Raw genomic sequence first — 17,265 nt, forward strand, 5'->3', positions numbered from 1 at the left:
TACAAATTGAACCCCAAGTTGCCACTCTGATGTGTTGAGAGTATGAATATATAAATGTTATTTTAAAAACATTAAGAATAGAAAAGGTGCTTAAGTGACTATGTGGGTGAATGAGGCTTATAGCAGGAAAATTCTTTCAGAACTTCAAACTGTAATCAAGATCATCCATCCATCCATCCATCCATCTTCATCCGCTTTATCCGGGGCCGGGTCGCGGGGGCAGCAGCCTAAGCAAAGAGGCCCAGACCTCCCTCTCCCCAGCCACCTCCTCCAGCTCATCCGGGGGAACACCAAGGCGTTCCCAGGCCAGCCGAGAGATATAATCTCTCCAGCGTGTCCTGGGTCTGCCCCGGGGCCTCCTCCCGGTGGGACATGCCTGGAACACCTCACCCAGGAGGCGCCCAGGGGGCATCCTTACCAGATGCCCAAACCACCTCAGCTGGCTCCTTTCGATGTGGAGCAGCAGCGGCTCTACTCTGAGCCCCTCCCGGATGGCCGAACTTCTCACCCTATCTCTAAGGGAGATGCCAGCCACCCTTCGGAGGAAGCTCATTTCCGCCGCTTGTATCCGCGATCTCGTCCTTTCGGTCACTACCCACAGCTCGTGGCCATAGGTGAGGGTAGGGACGTAGATCGACCGGTAAATTGAGAGCTTCGCTTTTACACTCAGCTCCCTCTTCACCACGACGGACCGGTGCAGCGTCTGCATTACTGCAGCTGCAGCCCCAATCCGTCTGTCGATCTCCGGCTCCCTTCTCCCATCACTCGCGAACAAGACCCCGAGATACTTAAACTCCTCCACTTGGGGCAGGACCTCATCCCCGACCCGGAGTGGGCACTCCACCCTTTTCCGGCTGAGAACCATGGCCTCAGATTTGGAGGTGCTGATCCTCATTCCCGCTGCGTCACACTCGGCTGCGAACCGCTCCAGTGCGAGCTGGAGGCCCTCACCCGATGAAGCCAACAGAACCACATCATCCGCAAAGATCAGAGATGAGATCCTGAGGCCACCAAAGCGAAAGCCCTCCGCCACTTGGCTGCGCCTAGAAATCCTGTCCATAAAAATTATGAACAGAACCGGTGACAAAGGGCAGCCCTGGCGGAGCCCATCACCCACCGGGAACGAGTCCGACTTATTGCCGGCAATGCGAACCAAGCTCTTGCAACGGTTGTATAGGGATCGAATGGCCCGTAGCAATGGGCCAGACACCCCATACTCCCGCAACACCTCCCACAGGACACCCCGAGGGACACGGTCGAATGCCTTCTCCAAGTCCACAAAACACATGTAGACTGGTTGGGCAAACTCCCATGCACCCTCAAGTATCCTCGAGAGGATGAAGAGCTGGTCCAGTGTTCCGCGACCAGGACGAAAACCGCATTGTTCCTCCTGCATCAGAGGTTCGACTAACGGACGAACTCTCCTTTCCAGCACCCTGGCATAGACTTTCCCGGGGAGGCTGAGGAGTGTGATCCCCCTGTAGTTGGAACACACCCTCCGGTCCCCCTTCTTAAAGATGGGGACCACCACCCCGGTCTGCCAATCCACGGGTACTGCCCCTGATCTCCACGCAACATTGCAGAGGCGTGTCAGCCAGGACAGCCCTACAACGTCCAGAGCCTTCAGGAACTCGGGGCGGACCTCATCAACACCAGGGGCTCTGCCACCAAGGAGTTGTTTAACTGCCTCAGTGACCTCGCCCCCAGAAATTGGCGGGTCATTCCCCTCATCCCCAGACTCTGCTTCCTCCTTGGAAGACGCGTCAGTGGGATTAAGGAGGTCCTCGAAGTATTCCTTCCACCGCCTGACAATTTTCTCAGTCGACGTCAGCAGCGCTCCGCCAGCACTATACACAGTGCAGGTAGAGCACCGCTTTCCCCTCCTGAGACGCCTGACGGTTTGCCAGAACCTCTTCGAGGCAGTCCGAAAGTCTTTTTCCATGGCCTCTCCGAACTCCTCCCACACCCGAGTTTTTGCTTCAGCCACTGCCCGAGCCGCATTCCGCTTGGCCTGTCGATACCTGTCGGCTGCCTCCGGAGTCCCACAGGCTAACCAAGCCCGATAGGACTCCTTCTTCAGCCTGGTGGCTCCCTTCACCTCTGGTGTCCACCATTTGGTTCGGGGATTACCACCACGGCAGGCACCAACCACCTTGCGGCCGCAGCTCAATGCAGCAGCTTCGGCAATGGAGGCGCTGAACATGGTCCATTCGGACTCGATGTCCCCCGCCTCCCTCGGAATGCTGTTGAAGCTCTGCCGGAGGTGTGCGTTGAAGATCTCGCGGACTGGGGCCTCTGCTAGTCGTTCCCAGCACACCCTCACTACACGTTTAGGTGCACCAGGTCTGTCCAGCGTCCTCCCCCGCCACCTGATCCAACTCACCACCAGGTGGTGATCAGTTGACAGCTCAGCCCCTCTCTTTACCCGAGTGTCCAGAACATATGGTCGCAGGTCTGGTGATACGATTACAAAATCGATCATCGACCTACGGCCTAGAGCGTCCTGGTGCCACGTGCACTTATGGACACTCTTATGTTCGAACAAGGTGTTCGTTATGGCCAAACTGTGATTAGCACAGAAGTCCAATAACAAAGCACCGCTCGGGTTCAGATCAGGGAGGCCGTTCCTCCCAATCACGCCCCTCCAGGTCTCGCTGTCGTTACCCACGTGAGCATTGAAGTCTCCCAGCAGGACAACAGAGTCTCCAGGTGGAGCACCTTCCAGCACCCCCCCCAGGGACTCTAAGAAGGCTGGGTACTCCGAACTGCCACTCGGCGCATAAGCGCAGATGACAGTCAGGACCCGTTCCCCGACCCTAAGGCGCAGGGAACAAACCCTCTCGTCCACCGGGAAAAACCCCAACGTACCGGCAGCAAGCCGAGGGGATATTAAAATACCCACCCCAGCCCGCCGCCTCTCACCAGGGGCAACTCCAGACTGAGACAGAGTCCAGCCCCTCTCCAGGAGACTGGTTCCAGAGCCCAAGCCGTGCGTAGAGGTGAGCCCGACTATATCTAGCCGGTACCTCTCAACCTCACGCACTAACTCAGGCTCCTTCCCCACCAGAGAGGTGACATTCCATGTCCCTATTGCCAGTCTTGGCAGCCGGGGGTCAGTCCGCCAGGGCCTCCGCTCCTGGCCGCCACCCGGCACACAATGCACCCGACCCCTATGGCGCCTCCTGCGGGTGGTGGGCCTGCGGGAGGATGGGCCCATGTCTCCTCTTCGGGCTGTGCCCGGCCGGGCCCCATGGACTAAGGCCCGGCCACCAGACGCTCGCCCTCGGGCACCCTCCCCGGGCCTGGCTCCAGGGCGGGGCCCCGGTAACCCTATCCCGGGCAGGGTAAACTGTTCCCTCTGTGTTTTTTTCATAGGGGTCTTCTGAATCGCTCTTTGTCTGGTCCCTCACCCAGGACCAATTTGCCATGGGAGACCCTACCAGGGGGCAAAAGCCCCCAGACAACATAGCCCCTGGGATCCCTGGGACACACAAACCCCTCCACCACGATAAGGTTGCGATTCACGGAGGAGTAATCAAGATCATTTAAAACAAAATTTAAAAAGGGTTATGTATGATGATTATACATATATTTTTAAATAGTTTCTTATTTTTCATACTCCCAGTTGTCTATATGCAATCTGCTTCTATCTTAGCTTGATTATAGGCTTTTAACACTGTACAAAACATTCAGTTAAAGGCAAAATCCTGACAGTGTTTTTCTTTGTTTTTTTATTCAAGTCAAATAAGAACTTTCCCCATTTGCATGTAGTGCCTTAAACACAGAGACAGAGCCAGTGTCAGCTTTCTATGGTTCGACACAAAGTAAAAATAAATGAATCAATTCAGGCTACATGTTGCAGGCTGACTTTGTATAGCATCTCTGTCTGTGACATTAGTCTTGTGTAAACTCAGTGGCGCTGTGGTTTTTTCTACGTTCACACTGCAGGTCTTAATGCTCAATTCCGATTTTTTGATCAAATCCGATTTTTTTTGTCTGCTTGTTCACACTACAAATAAAATGTGACGGCAAACGCGCTCTAGTGTGAACCCGCATGCGCAAAAGAAGATGTCACACACAACGTGCTGTTTAGACCCAGAGCAAACAATATTGTTTGACTGATGGCCCTTAATATAAAGACTTCGGACTTTACGTTTCCCAATTTTTGCTTTAAGTTATTTTGTTATTTACATAATAATGTAGATAACCTAATAATTATTCTTATTGCTGTTTTAGAGGAGCGGTGCTTCAAAGGATAGTTGCAGATTTCAGTCAGAATCTGCAGATTATACAGTACAAATAACATGTTCACGTTTCTCCAACGTTGTCTTCCCAACAGTTTCACTGACATGGATGGCCAGGAAGCATTTGCGATGTCTTCTCGGGCGTTTCTCTGGAGCTGATAATTGGCGTCTGTCTTGTGTCAGTGACGTAAAAGACAGATTTAATGCTGGATCTGGGTCACTGACCTGGATTTCAGGAGTCCTGGTAAGTTGCGGTGTCAGGAGGGCAAGCAGGTGAGTGTGGTGGGTGTTTTCTTCCTGGAGCATAGCGTGAATCTGTTTGTGACTAGTATCCAAAAGGTGAGTTCTGTTGCGTGGCGGTGCTGTGTGCCTCTGTTGAGTCAACGGAGCTAGAGGATATAGAAAACAAGGTAAGTAATATTAGGACATTGATCTTGAGCAAAAAGAGTGAGCCTGTTACTCACAGGCTCACTCTTGAGCCTGTTACTTACAGGTGAGTAACATAGGTTACCAACATAGGTGAGTTGACGGACCAGCAGCAAAGTGATGCTGGTCATAAATACCCCTCTGCTGATTGCCACAGATAACTTCCAGGTGAGCTGCCCTGGTGAGAGAATGGCAGCTTTGCCCAGAGGTGGACACTGGAGAAAAGGCACATCCAGACCATGACAGAAAGCAGTCTATGAATAATTAAAAGTGTCAACAGGTAAGTTTGGTTTGGCTTGTAAAGCTATTTAAATGGTTAAAAGCAGTCAGTTTGCCTCTAGGCTTTGTTCACAAGTTATACAACAGTTATTCTTTAACACAACCAATACGACCAGCCTTTCTGGTAGGTTTAGCAGTGTTCTGCTTATTCAGTCTAGCCCTAGGTTTTAAAGGAGTCTTATAGGGTAGGTAGGTACTTTCATTTCCTTAGCAAGAAAAAGGTTGGAGCATAGCTGTGAATTGTACAGAGTTGGAAAAGAATAAGAAACTAAGGAAACATAGCCAGGAGTGAGAGATGAATAGTGTCCACTGTCGAACGAGGGGCAGAGGAAAGAATAGTCCAGCAGAAAGACAGGCAGATTAGAGAGGCTGAAAAGACGACTAAAGAGGGAGAAGAAGACCAAATAAATGATGGCAGTGAAAAATTGGAAATCAGAGCCCCCAGCTAAGACACCGGGAGACAGGAAGTAGGAAGTAGCTGATCTCATTCCTGACTTCTCTTTGAGAGGCCTCATCGATGTGACACGCATTACCATCGCGGCTCTCGTCTCGGGCCTCATCGTCACTTCCCGTCACTGTTGTCTCTCTGCAGCCGGGGATGATCACAGCCTCTCCTTAACACGCGGAGCCAACGCACCACGCCGCTCTCCCTCCCTGTCATCTCCTTCTCCGGACCCAATGTCACGAAGATAAATAAGAACTAAGAAGTCAGTGAGAATTTTCCAACAGTCACTCTCTCCAAGCGGATTTTTCTGCACTGTTTCTTCTCTGCGCTGCGAAGCTGGAGGATTATCTCGGGGGCTGTCGGGCTATTCGAGGTCAGGACGAGTATTTAAAGGTCTGCTACACAGTGATGGAACAGCGCGCAAGAAAAAGTATTCACAGAGTGACACAAATTAAATCTGTGAGTCGAGTTTGCAAAGAGTGCGAACACCCGATACAGGTGTCAGCTCCCATTCTGCTGAGGAGGCCGAAGTCGCCATGGAAGCTGAACTCATCAGGTTCATTTCAAAGTAACATCAGGCGCATTTACAACCCTGGAATGGTTAAACTAAATTACACGTCTACAGAGAAGATGCCCTATAGGGTTTCTTTAATGTGTGTGTTCTGTGGGTTGTACAGGCAAACCATTCAAAAACTCCAAATGTTCACTCTCTCTTCTTGTAATTCTTCAACGCACATAGATAAAAAACACTTAATGGTGCTCATCTGCCAACCCAGCTCCACAGAACAGCAAATCAACAAATTATACCTCCCCTTCATATTAAACTGCAGGACTATAATTCAGTCCTTGTACGTGTGACAGACTTTTTTGTTTCCTTTTCTGCCACTTTTCTCTTTTTTGCCTTTTTTTTGGGGAGAGAAATGTACTCTAACCACCCACGAGTGAAAAATGGAACATACTCGGTGTTCATAATTTCTACCAAGCACCGTGCATCTGTTTTTGTTTGAGAACCAAAAAGCAGACATCCTCACGATCGCAGCCGGAGAGGATTCAGACAGACAAACGGATGCTTGAAACAGACACAGACTATGAGGAGAGGCTGACTCAGAGATTTGATGAGAGGAAAATGACGGGGAGAAAAATTGACACAGGAAAGTGGAAACCCAGTAGGAAACAAACACTTGGCTGGCACCATTGCCAAAGTGACCAAATTGACTACGCTGTCATTTTCTTTCAAATCAAACCTATATTTAAAAAGAGGCAGGCATGTGTCATTACAATACCTCTTTATGTCTGCACTTCTGATTACAGGACCGTCAGAGATGTGCCCTTGGATATACTCAGGCTTCACGAGTGTTAGTGTAAGTGACTGCCTCATATGTTGTCTTGATTCCCCTGCTACATTTACCAAATTCATATACTTTCATTTAACAAGATCCACACCCAGAGAGGCTAGAGTATTGCTGGCTAATGTGAAATATAGCTTTCTGGCAGAAAAATCATACAGGCAAAGAAATCTTTCTGAATATCAAGCATCTATTTGTTCGTTTTTGTCACAAAAACACTTCAGAATATCTGCTTTGTGCTTTTGTTCCACTTGCTATTGACTCTTGAATAAAGGTATCATGTGCACCGGAGTTCACGCAAAGTTTGCAGGAGAGATTATGGAAGAGCTTGAAAGCTTTAGCGCACAAGGTTATGAGCTAATACCTCAACAACAGGGAGCCAGATGAGCGTTGTTGATGCCATGTAGGAAAAGGACAATGTGCAGTATTTTTGATTTCTGCAGCACATGATTGTGCTGTCACAGCGTGGGCAAAGTACTGGATGTGCACATGCACACACTCGCAACTTTTCACATTCCAACATGGTGACATCTTCCTCCATGCTAAGATGTTAATCCCTAGATCACTTTGTCTGCCTTCTAAACAGCTAATGTGTGACCTGTAAGGTTGTGAATTTAGGTTGCATCAGCCTATTAAAAAAAATAAAACAAAATCAATAATATATGTCCTTTAAAAAAATATTTGAGCAAAAATAATTCATGCACTCAGCTTGTAACGACTTTACCAAAATCTGTTTTTCTGTTAAAGAACTAGCAGATCTGGAACTGCTTTCATTTATTTATGTGAGACTGAGATTTTTCACACGCGAGTACTAATAACACACACAGGCGTTGCACCACTCCGGAGGGAAAAAAAACCCAACCCCGGGGGCAGGTTTACTGCCGGGATTTCTATGCTAGTCTTCAATAGGGTGCAAAGGGGGATTTGCATTGCCCTCTCCAGGTACTTTCATCCTGACCTGGCATCACTGAGCACGTGCTGGAACTGTGGCCAGTGCAGTTGCCTGGACAACTGATCGCTGGATTACAGGTTGTGAGAAAGAAAAGAGAGAGAGTGAAGACTCTGAGGGCAAGAGTCGGTAAGTGTCTGGATCAGTGGTCTTCAGTCTTGATCTTCCGGTTTCTTTTTTTTCCATTTTGGGCTTCAGATGCAGGATTGTTTTAGACTTGGGAAACAGTTTTATTGGCTGGATTGAATTCATTTATTTGTTCAGTAATAGAAGCTTTCCTCCATTGGCTTTGAATTTTAAATCCTTCTCCTCACTTACAAAATGACCAAACTCTAGAAGATCTAAAAGTGTTTTGTAGTACTGTATTATCTGAAAGTAGCACCGCTCTCTCAGAGTGCAGACTCTGAGAGATCTGAGAGTTTCTAAGAGTACAATTCTTACTCTTCTGTCAAACCAGCTCCCAGGATTGGTTTCAGGGGGCAGACACTCTATTCTGCGTTTTAGCTCTGTCTTCAATCTTTTGGATAAAACTTCAGTCTGTATCAGGGAATCCTGCGCTATTCTTTAGTTATGGTGCTGTATGACTGGGGTGCTGGGAGACCTCTCGTAATGATTGTTGTCTCTCCCTGTACTGTTCTGTAGGTACCTCTAGCTCATGACCTGCATGTTCCCGATCACTGGATACTTCCACCATCAACAGTCTCAGAGTTCATGTTAAACTGTATGTTCTCTGTTTCCTCTCCATGCCGGTCCTTCCTCTCCTCTTTTCTCTCTTTCCAACTGGCTGTGGCAGATGGCCGGCCTTGCTGAGGCCGCTCCTGCTGAAGGTTTTTCTCTGATAAAGGGCATGCTTTTTCATCCCTATTCTTTCCAAGTGCTTTCTCAAAAGGACTGGCTGGAATTCTCTATTACTGATGACAGTTTGCGTGCATTCGATGGAAATGGGATGTAATTTTTGCTTCATCCAGTCTTAAAAATCAATTACTAAACATTTGATCATATGATAAAGAAAATCTTAAGGTGTTTTTGGGTGAACACATGTTGCAGTAGGCCTGCTTATCCTATTCTGAAGTTCTAATCTCACATAGAGTTTCATTTTTGCCTTCCTTACGTCAGTGCTCCAGATAAGGATACACAGTGTCTCTGCACTATCAGGGAGCAGCTAGACTGTCCTTGAGCCTCTGATAGAAGCCAAACACCCAGACAGTCAGGTCACCATACACACCTAATGGGTCCATTTTCAGGGGTACCACAATAGTGAGATAAAGGAGTAAACTCCAAAAAGTCCATTACAGTTTAATCTATACTGCACAGCATGTAAAACATGTTCCATTAATTTAGCTTTTTATAGATATAGTGATAGTTTGGGCTGTTTTTACTATCAAGATTCTTTTTGACAAAGTTTTATGAAAATAGACTCGCCTATGCCAGACCTGTGTCCTTGAATCAAAAATTGAATAAAGTTTAATGATAACTGGTCACAACCCAGGTTCTGTTTTATTTTTTTTTAGCTGCTTTTTGGCTGCAGGTGTCCCAAAATGAAATCACAGTTTGGAGTTTGGCTGGATTCCAGGACGTGGCCACCCAAGTGAATATAAACCTGTTTGGGATTCAGTGAAAGTTGATGTATGAGCAAAGAAGAAGTGCTAAAATAAACCTTGACCGTAAAAGTGTGCTGGTCTGGCTTCACCCTGCAAAACTTTCTCTCGAATTAAATAAAAAGCCTCTTCTCATCTCTGTTTCCATTTAGACCACACTATTGAACTACAGGATGTGGCTAACTGAAATCTAATGCCTTCGGGGGGGAAAAAGTTTCTACCGCTGCCGCATATTAAAGCCTAACTATTTTCTGTGACTGTGCCATGTCCTCATTCAATATCAGGGGCTCTGCAGACATACAAATGGCTAAAGGCTGGTAGCGGTGTAGTGACAGCTTGAGCTGCTATCTGATTGACTGATTGTTTTTAATAATGCCCCCATGCAAACATGTGTTCATATTTAACTAAGGACATGTTGACTAGACCACTACTACTTTGTTTTTTGATGATCTTTGTTATCTAAATGACATCTCAAAATAACATGATTGGGTCAGTTATGCTCACCTGGGGAACCCTAGCGTACCAGAAAATGCATTTCTTCTTCTTCCCAGCACTATCTATCTCATTATGCTTCAGTATCCATGAAAACACACTATTTGAGGTGTATTTTACATAACTTAGCATAGAAAACAGAGAGCCTCATATAGCTGAGCAGCACTGTATACACTGGTATGCTTTCTGAAGGGCCTGGATGACAATTGTTCCTACTATCTCAGTTGAAGCAAAAATCCATAGATTCAAATTTTCCACTTCTGGTGACCCATCTGGAGACAGCTGGACCAACTATTTTCTAGCTAGTCCACAACTAGAAGTAAACATATTTATCTGTTCTGGATGACCAGACTCGAAGGTGAAGCAAAAAGCCCCAAAAAGCTATCTGAACAAAAGGCTTTCAATCAACATCCTGACTCCGCAAGGTTTGCTGACCGTATTCCTGCCAATGATTGTTTTCCTTATCCAAGATCATTTAAGTTTCTGTGTCTGTGTGTTAGCCCTGTAACACAATGGTGACTTGTCCAGGTACCCCACAACCCTGAATTTGATAAGTGAAGAGTATATATGTGGGAAAATACATATACATATATGTTTGTTATGCACTACATTGCCAAAAATATTGTCTCATCTGCTTTTCCATGCACATAAACTTGAGTGACATCCCATTCCTAATCCATAGGTTGTTCTCTTGGGTTGTGCAGGCCAGTCAAGTTCTTCCACACCAAACTTTCTCATCCATGTCTTTATGCACCCCACATTGTGCAGGTGCGCAGGAAGGGGCCATCCCCTAGCTGTTTTCCAAAATGACTTGGTATGTTCAAGCATTAAGACTTCCTTTCAGTGTAACTAAAGGGCCAACCCAAAATCCTGAAAAAAGCCCAATACCATAATCCCCCCGTACCAAACTTTCCACTTGGCACAATGTATTCAGACTCGTACTGTTCTCCTGGCAACCACCAAACTCACACTGGTCCATCGGATTGCCAGATGGAGAAGCATGATTTGTCGTGCCAGAGAACACATCTCCACTAAGCTAGAGTTCAGTGGTGGCGATGCTTTACACCACTCCATCTGCACTTTAACCTGTGCTTGGTGATGTAAGGCTTGGATGCAGCTGCTCAGCCATGGAAAGCCATTCTATGAAGCTTTCTACACACTGTTCTTGAGCTAATCTGAAGGCCACATGAAGTTTGGAGGTCTGTAGCGACTGACTCTGCAGAAAATTGGTGACCTCTGTTATTTTATATGACTTACCTTTCATAGCTAAGTTGCTATCATTCCCAATCACTTCCACTTCGTTATACAAAGTGGAATACTTAGTGAGGAAATTTCACGAATGGACTTGCACAGGTGGCATCCTGTCATGGTACCACACTAGAATTCACTGATGTTTGTAGAAGCTGTCTGCATGCCTAGGTGCTTGATTTGATACATTTGTGGCCATGTGAAGTGATTGGAACACATGAAGTCGATGATTTGGATAGATGAGCGAATACTTTGTATATATACGTATTTTCCAAGATTTTGTTTCACGCGCATCTGTAAAACCTCACCTAAATCTTTATTTCTCTTTCTCAACACTTTGCACAGGTTTGGCCACCTTTCTGCTACTTCTTACCAAGATAGTTAGAAAAAGGAAACCCTGTGGATGTTTTGCCAACTCATTTTTTAAAAATAGCAGTGGCTCAAGTCCAGCATATGATTATCGATGTGCTCTCTTACCTCGGGTTCTGTGTCCCGAGTGTTTTACACAGACAAGTTTTCATCCATTTTTAAAGAAACCAATACCAAGATCAACAGCTTCACAATAATTACAGACACAGCTCGTTACCTGTTTTCCCCCTAAAGTCCTAAAAAAAATCAGCTTAAAAAAATATTGAAATGTTCAATCAGGCAGCGTTTCAAACCAGATGTTGTTAAACATAATATTTAAAATACTCGCTTCTGCTTACATTCAGCTACCTTGCACACAATAAGTTTGACCTTATTTCACTTTCTAGTGTTTCAGGGTGGTTTTTTTTTTTATAAGGTTTGCTTGGATTATTAACTCTAAAGTTAATTCTCCCAGTTGAAATATTGTTTTAATCCAAACGATTCCAGCAAACTTAATGACTTTTTTCGTGTCATCAAAAGATAATTATTTGCAAAAATTACATTTTAATTACAGGCTCCATGGTTTACGAATGTCATCATTTTCTGGGTAGTGAGTATGCAAGCGTTTGTTCTGATCCATGAACACATTTGCATTATTAAAGGTTTCTTATTATTATCGTTTTTTCTTTTTAATCCAGTAAGTCTTAGTGAGCTGAAGGAAAAGAAATTGACACTTTCACGCAACAAAAAAAATCTCATCTGCCATTAATCTTAGAAAGCTTGTTAAAATTGGATCCTTAGTGACCCTGCTAAATTCACCCGTGCCCAGATTTTTGTAACATGCTTTTCACATTCAGTATGTCAGTCTTCAATAAATCACCTTCAGCGCCTTCAAAGCTTTGCAGCCAGACAAGTCAAAATTTATCTTCGCAGCACAGGGTCGTGGTTTTCAAATCAAATTTTTTTATTATACTTGAAATACCCAGAAAGAATTACGTCTCAAATCAGGATGACTAATGACTACACCTTTAAAAAATATGTGTGCCTGCAGCTCACCAAAACTTCCCACTATCAAAGATTTAAATATTTGATCCTCTTTTCAACTTGTAATTTTTCTATCAAACTTTTTTTCTTTTGCTTTTTTATAAACCGAGCAAATTATTTGTATTATTTAAAAACTGTAGCATATACATTTGCTCTGTGTAAGCACCACATGTCCACTCCAGGGGCCACTTCATTTACTAGTTGTACTCGCTTTTGGCTTCTGAACTGCTTCAATTCTACGAGGCGCAGATTCTGTAAAATGCTGGAAACATTCTTAAGAGGTTTTGGTCCACATCAATATGATAGCGTCACACAGTTGCAGCAGATTTGTCAGCTGCACATCCATGATGCCAATCTCCCATTCCACAACATCCAAAAGACAGTCTGTTAGACTGAGATCTGGTGACTGTGGAGGTCATTTGAGTAGAAGAATGAGAATTGCCAGCTAATTGTGACATTGGATACATAATTAAATGAAAAATTTAAACCCCAAAAACCTTCTGATGATGAAAAACACATTTCATGTTCCTTCAGTTTGAAATGCCCAGAACAAAATCTTGCATGGTGATTTTGTGGCCGAGGGGAACTTAACAGCAGTGCAAACATGTGGGATATATAAGCTGTCTCTTTGTCTGTACGCGGCCTCTTCTCCACGACATGTCAAAGTCGAGGTTAACGCAGTGTCGTTCAGTTCAGCCCTACGTACCTTTTAGTTATTCTCGAGTAAATTGTAGGTTTTCCAAAAAGCCCAGTGTCTCAGGCCTCAGTTACACACTTGGGGGGTTCAGGAGGAAAGAGACAAGAGTGCAGATAAAAGAAAAACTGCAAATGTATGTCTACTGACACAGTTCACTGGACTGCACTCAGTAAAACAAAGTTGAGGACGCCTCCTGAGGCTAATCTTAAACAAACCAGAGCGCAGGGTCAGGTTTGTATCTCAGTGATTTTGCTGTAGCTCTATCAATATGCAGCAATTCCAGTAAAGAGATGGATTTATCCAGAATAGATGTAAAGTCTAAGTAAGCGACACACTGTGCTTCGTTCTTTCACTGGAAGGTCTGTCCAGATACTCTCTGTTTAGAAGATTCGCTTTCTGATGTTCTTTTTAAGCGGAGCGATACGCAGGCACCAAATGGGTGCGCTTTGACAAAACACTGCCAACATTAGACAAGGTCAGAACAGTCATCATCCCCGAGCTGCATTACATGAAAAGGACATTCCATTAATTTGGATGATGTTTAGAAATGCGAGGGAGGACGATGAGGGGGAGGAAAGCGCGAGTGAGTGAATGTGAGAGGAATGAGGGAGGGGAGGAGAGGTGTAACAGGTTTCCAGGAAGCAAAAAGGGAGGGTTGCCATGAGTGCAAAGATAATAAGGCAAGTGAAGCTGAGAAGAACCTGAAGGAAATGATGGATGGTGCGAAGAGGAGAAAATGGACCATAATGAGAAACAGAGTGAGATCAGAAACTGCTCAGCAGTAATGGGTGTTAATAAAAGTAAACTTAACATCTAAATATGGCCTCAGCTCATTACTGCCACCGACAGCCCTTTGAGCAAGGCCCTTGATCTTTTAATTACATGGCCAGCCGCAGATAAGACTGTGTGGTTGCTCTTAGAAGCTTACAGGTGAAAGAATAAAGAGCACGAGGGAGCTGATTTTTTCTGTGCACGTGAAAATACCGCAGAAATCGGCGTTAAAGCAGCTTTATTTAAAATTTTGCCCACTAGGAGGCAGCAAAACAAGCTGTGAACGTAATATGGCTCAAGAGTTGGGAGTTCGCCTTGTAATCGGAAGGTTGCCGGTTCGAGCCCCGGCTTGGACAGTCTCGGTCGTTGTGTCCTTGGGCAAGACACTTCACCCGTTGCCTACTGGTGGTGGTCAGAGGGCCCGGTGGCGCCAGTGTCTGGCAGCCTCGCCTCTGTCAGTGCGCCCCAGGGTGGCTGTGGCTACAATGTAGCTTGCCATCACCAGTGTGTGAACGGGTGGATGACTGGATGTGTAAAGCGCTTAGGGACTAGTAAAGTGCTATACAAATACAGGACATTTACCATTATTGGCATGTAAAGACATGATGTGGTGAATTATTGTTTTGTTCTTTCATTCGTTTTTGTTTTTTGTGTTTCACAGCTGTTCTGACATTTATTTGGAGAAAGAAATCAAGAAGTCATTAATCGATTATTAGGGGCTCAGTTATTTTTTACTAGCTAGTTTGTAAATATGCCAGTTCAATTCAATTTGAAAAAAATATTTCATCAAATCACAACAACAGTCACCTCAATGTGCTTTATATTTAAAAGTAAAGATCCAACAATAATACAGCAAAAAAAACCCCCAAGAATCAAATGAATCACTTTAAGCAAGCATGTAGTGACAGTGGGAAGAAAAAACTCCCGTTTAACAGGAAGAACCAGACAGAAAAAGGCTCAGGGAGGGACAGCCATCTGCTGAGTGGTCAGGAGTGATGAGAGGAAACTATGCCAACTATGTGGTGTTTGACAGATAACTTGCAGTAATGAAAGAGATCATAAGAATGATCCAAAGAGCATCAGCCAAGTGTAGTAAATGAGCTAGTTATTTTACCATTCCTGAGAATAAAGATTAGACAAATAGATCAGCTTTAGAAAAAAAGAAAGAAAGACTAATCCTCAAGACAAAGACGAGAATCTTCATTTCATCAGAAACTTATTTCCACCTCGCCATGGCTGGGTGCTATTTATTCTTTTTTTCTCCCTCTTTTTGTTTACCTCTCAGAATAACGTATGAATAAAAGAACTGGCTTGGAATAATGTGTTTACTTTCTGTCTGAATCACCTGGCAGCGCTGAACACTAAATATACCATAGAGTAAGAGTGATAAGATCAGAACAGACTCACTGTTAAATCCCTGTAGGACTGTTGCAGCATTTAATTGGAGAGGCTCTGTTTGAAAGTAGACCACGGTTTATTGTGTCCTTTGTGCGGGTTATTTCTTTGCGCTATCGTGCATTCGGTGACCCTCGGTGCTCCTCAACACCGCTCATTTGCTCTGTTTTTGAAACCTGACATTTTCCCTGCCTGCCCCTGCAGCCACCACTCCCTCTGTGTCCATCTGTTTCTCTGTTTGTCCGCGTGTCGCCCAGAATACAGAGGGAGAAGACAGTCAGTGAGGCCTTCAAAGACATCTGAGTAATTTCACCTCCAGAAAACCTACCTAAAATGTTCTTTCCTCCCTCCCCTTTCAGTATTTCTCTCTCTCTCTCTCTGTGTCACTCTCTACTCTCTGTCTCTCTTCATCTCCCCTGCCTTTGTATTTCTGCTGTCTTTCATGGACCCTCTTTCTTTATATATTTCTATCTCACTCCCTTTTCTCTCGTTGCTCCCTTTCCTCACTCGCCCCCTCTCTTTTCTGTACCTTAGGTATACCTGGCTGGCTGCTGAGGGCTGACACTTTAAAGACATGGGCTTCAGCTTCTGCTGCTGCTGGAATATCAATATCTGCTGCACACACACACACACGCACGCGAACACACACACACACCCTTCTCTCCCACACATACTGCAACATATAGCACACATGAAGGCACACGCAAATCCACCAACACCCCTGCGTCGTCCACACACCCAACCCACACAGGTTAGCTGACTCTATCAGAGCAGACAACAAAAAAACGAGGCTGTGTTTGCCTTGCTGCACAGTGGCAGCGACTGAATGACCGCCATACCAACAAGAGAGGAACCTTGGGAGAGCTACAGCAGAGGGCACAACCAGTAAACACTAAGTGCTTGCCCCTTGCGCCTTCACATTTTTCCCCCCCTTTACCAAATAACATGTCCTGCATTCGTTGGATACATCAGAAGAATTTTAAGCAGCTAACTGTAAGCCCTTTAAGACCTCATCCCTGCTTGAGCCTGTGTGTAGGTACTGAAACACAGACTTACTTTCACAGCCTCCCCCCCCTCCCTTTTTGTCTCTGTAGGCTACTCCTCACACCTCCCTCTCCACCCCTGGAGCCATTGATTTACATGTAGACGTCTCTCCATCAAAACCCAGATTACTGATCTCAGAGTTGCTTGGCATGTATCTCTTTACGCCTGGGAATAATGCTCCACGGCAGACTGATTCGAAGGTTATCACACTCTGATTAAATGGGTGTTTTAAAGTTTGCACCATAAATGTGTGTGTACGGCTGAGAAAATAACGTTTCGTGATAACCCAAAGCGTTCAAGTCTCACGCCTCTATTTGGTTTCTTTTCTTCGAAAATGTTCTGTCACGCCAGCCAATTCTCATCTCTCATCTCAGCAGTTTATGCGTCTGTTTTGTTGACACACTGACTGTGAGCGTAGCCTTTAAAGCTCCCTAACCACTCTGAAATTTGCATAACGTTGGCCTGACACCTGCTGGATACTCTGCTGGTCTGAACGTGGTATTGGAAAGAGGAAGAAAGCGATAGAGAGAGCACCATCTGTGTGCTTAAAATAAAACAGTCCAATAGTAAAGTGATGTGAATAACGGAGGTAGTCTCCACTCCGTAATATTCATAATACTCCCGTCTACATTTTTCAACCTTTATCTTGGACTCATGCTTAAATCGAGTGAGAAAAAATGTTACCACTGTAAGAACGTCTGAGGCTGGAAAAGCAACATTTTCTCACCAACAGTTTGATAGCATTCATAGTAACCTTCATCCCAGCCCACCATTCCCAAACTAGATTACATTTAAAATGTTAAAGGGATTTACACACTGAACACACACATCTACATCAACACACCAGTCACATTTTCTCCTGTTGCACAGTAAATCTCACGGAGTCATTTCTCCCCTCATCAGGAAGTCATGAAGTCATTATCGATAACTCCTCTAACC

The sequence above is a fragment of the Neolamprologus brichardi genome, chromosome 11 (genome assembly GCF_056152115.1).
Source record: "Neolamprologus brichardi isolate AB-2024 chromosome 11, ASM5615211v1, whole genome shotgun sequence".
NCBI lineage: Eukaryota > Metazoa > Chordata > Actinopteri > Cichliformes > Cichlidae > Neolamprologus > Neolamprologus brichardi.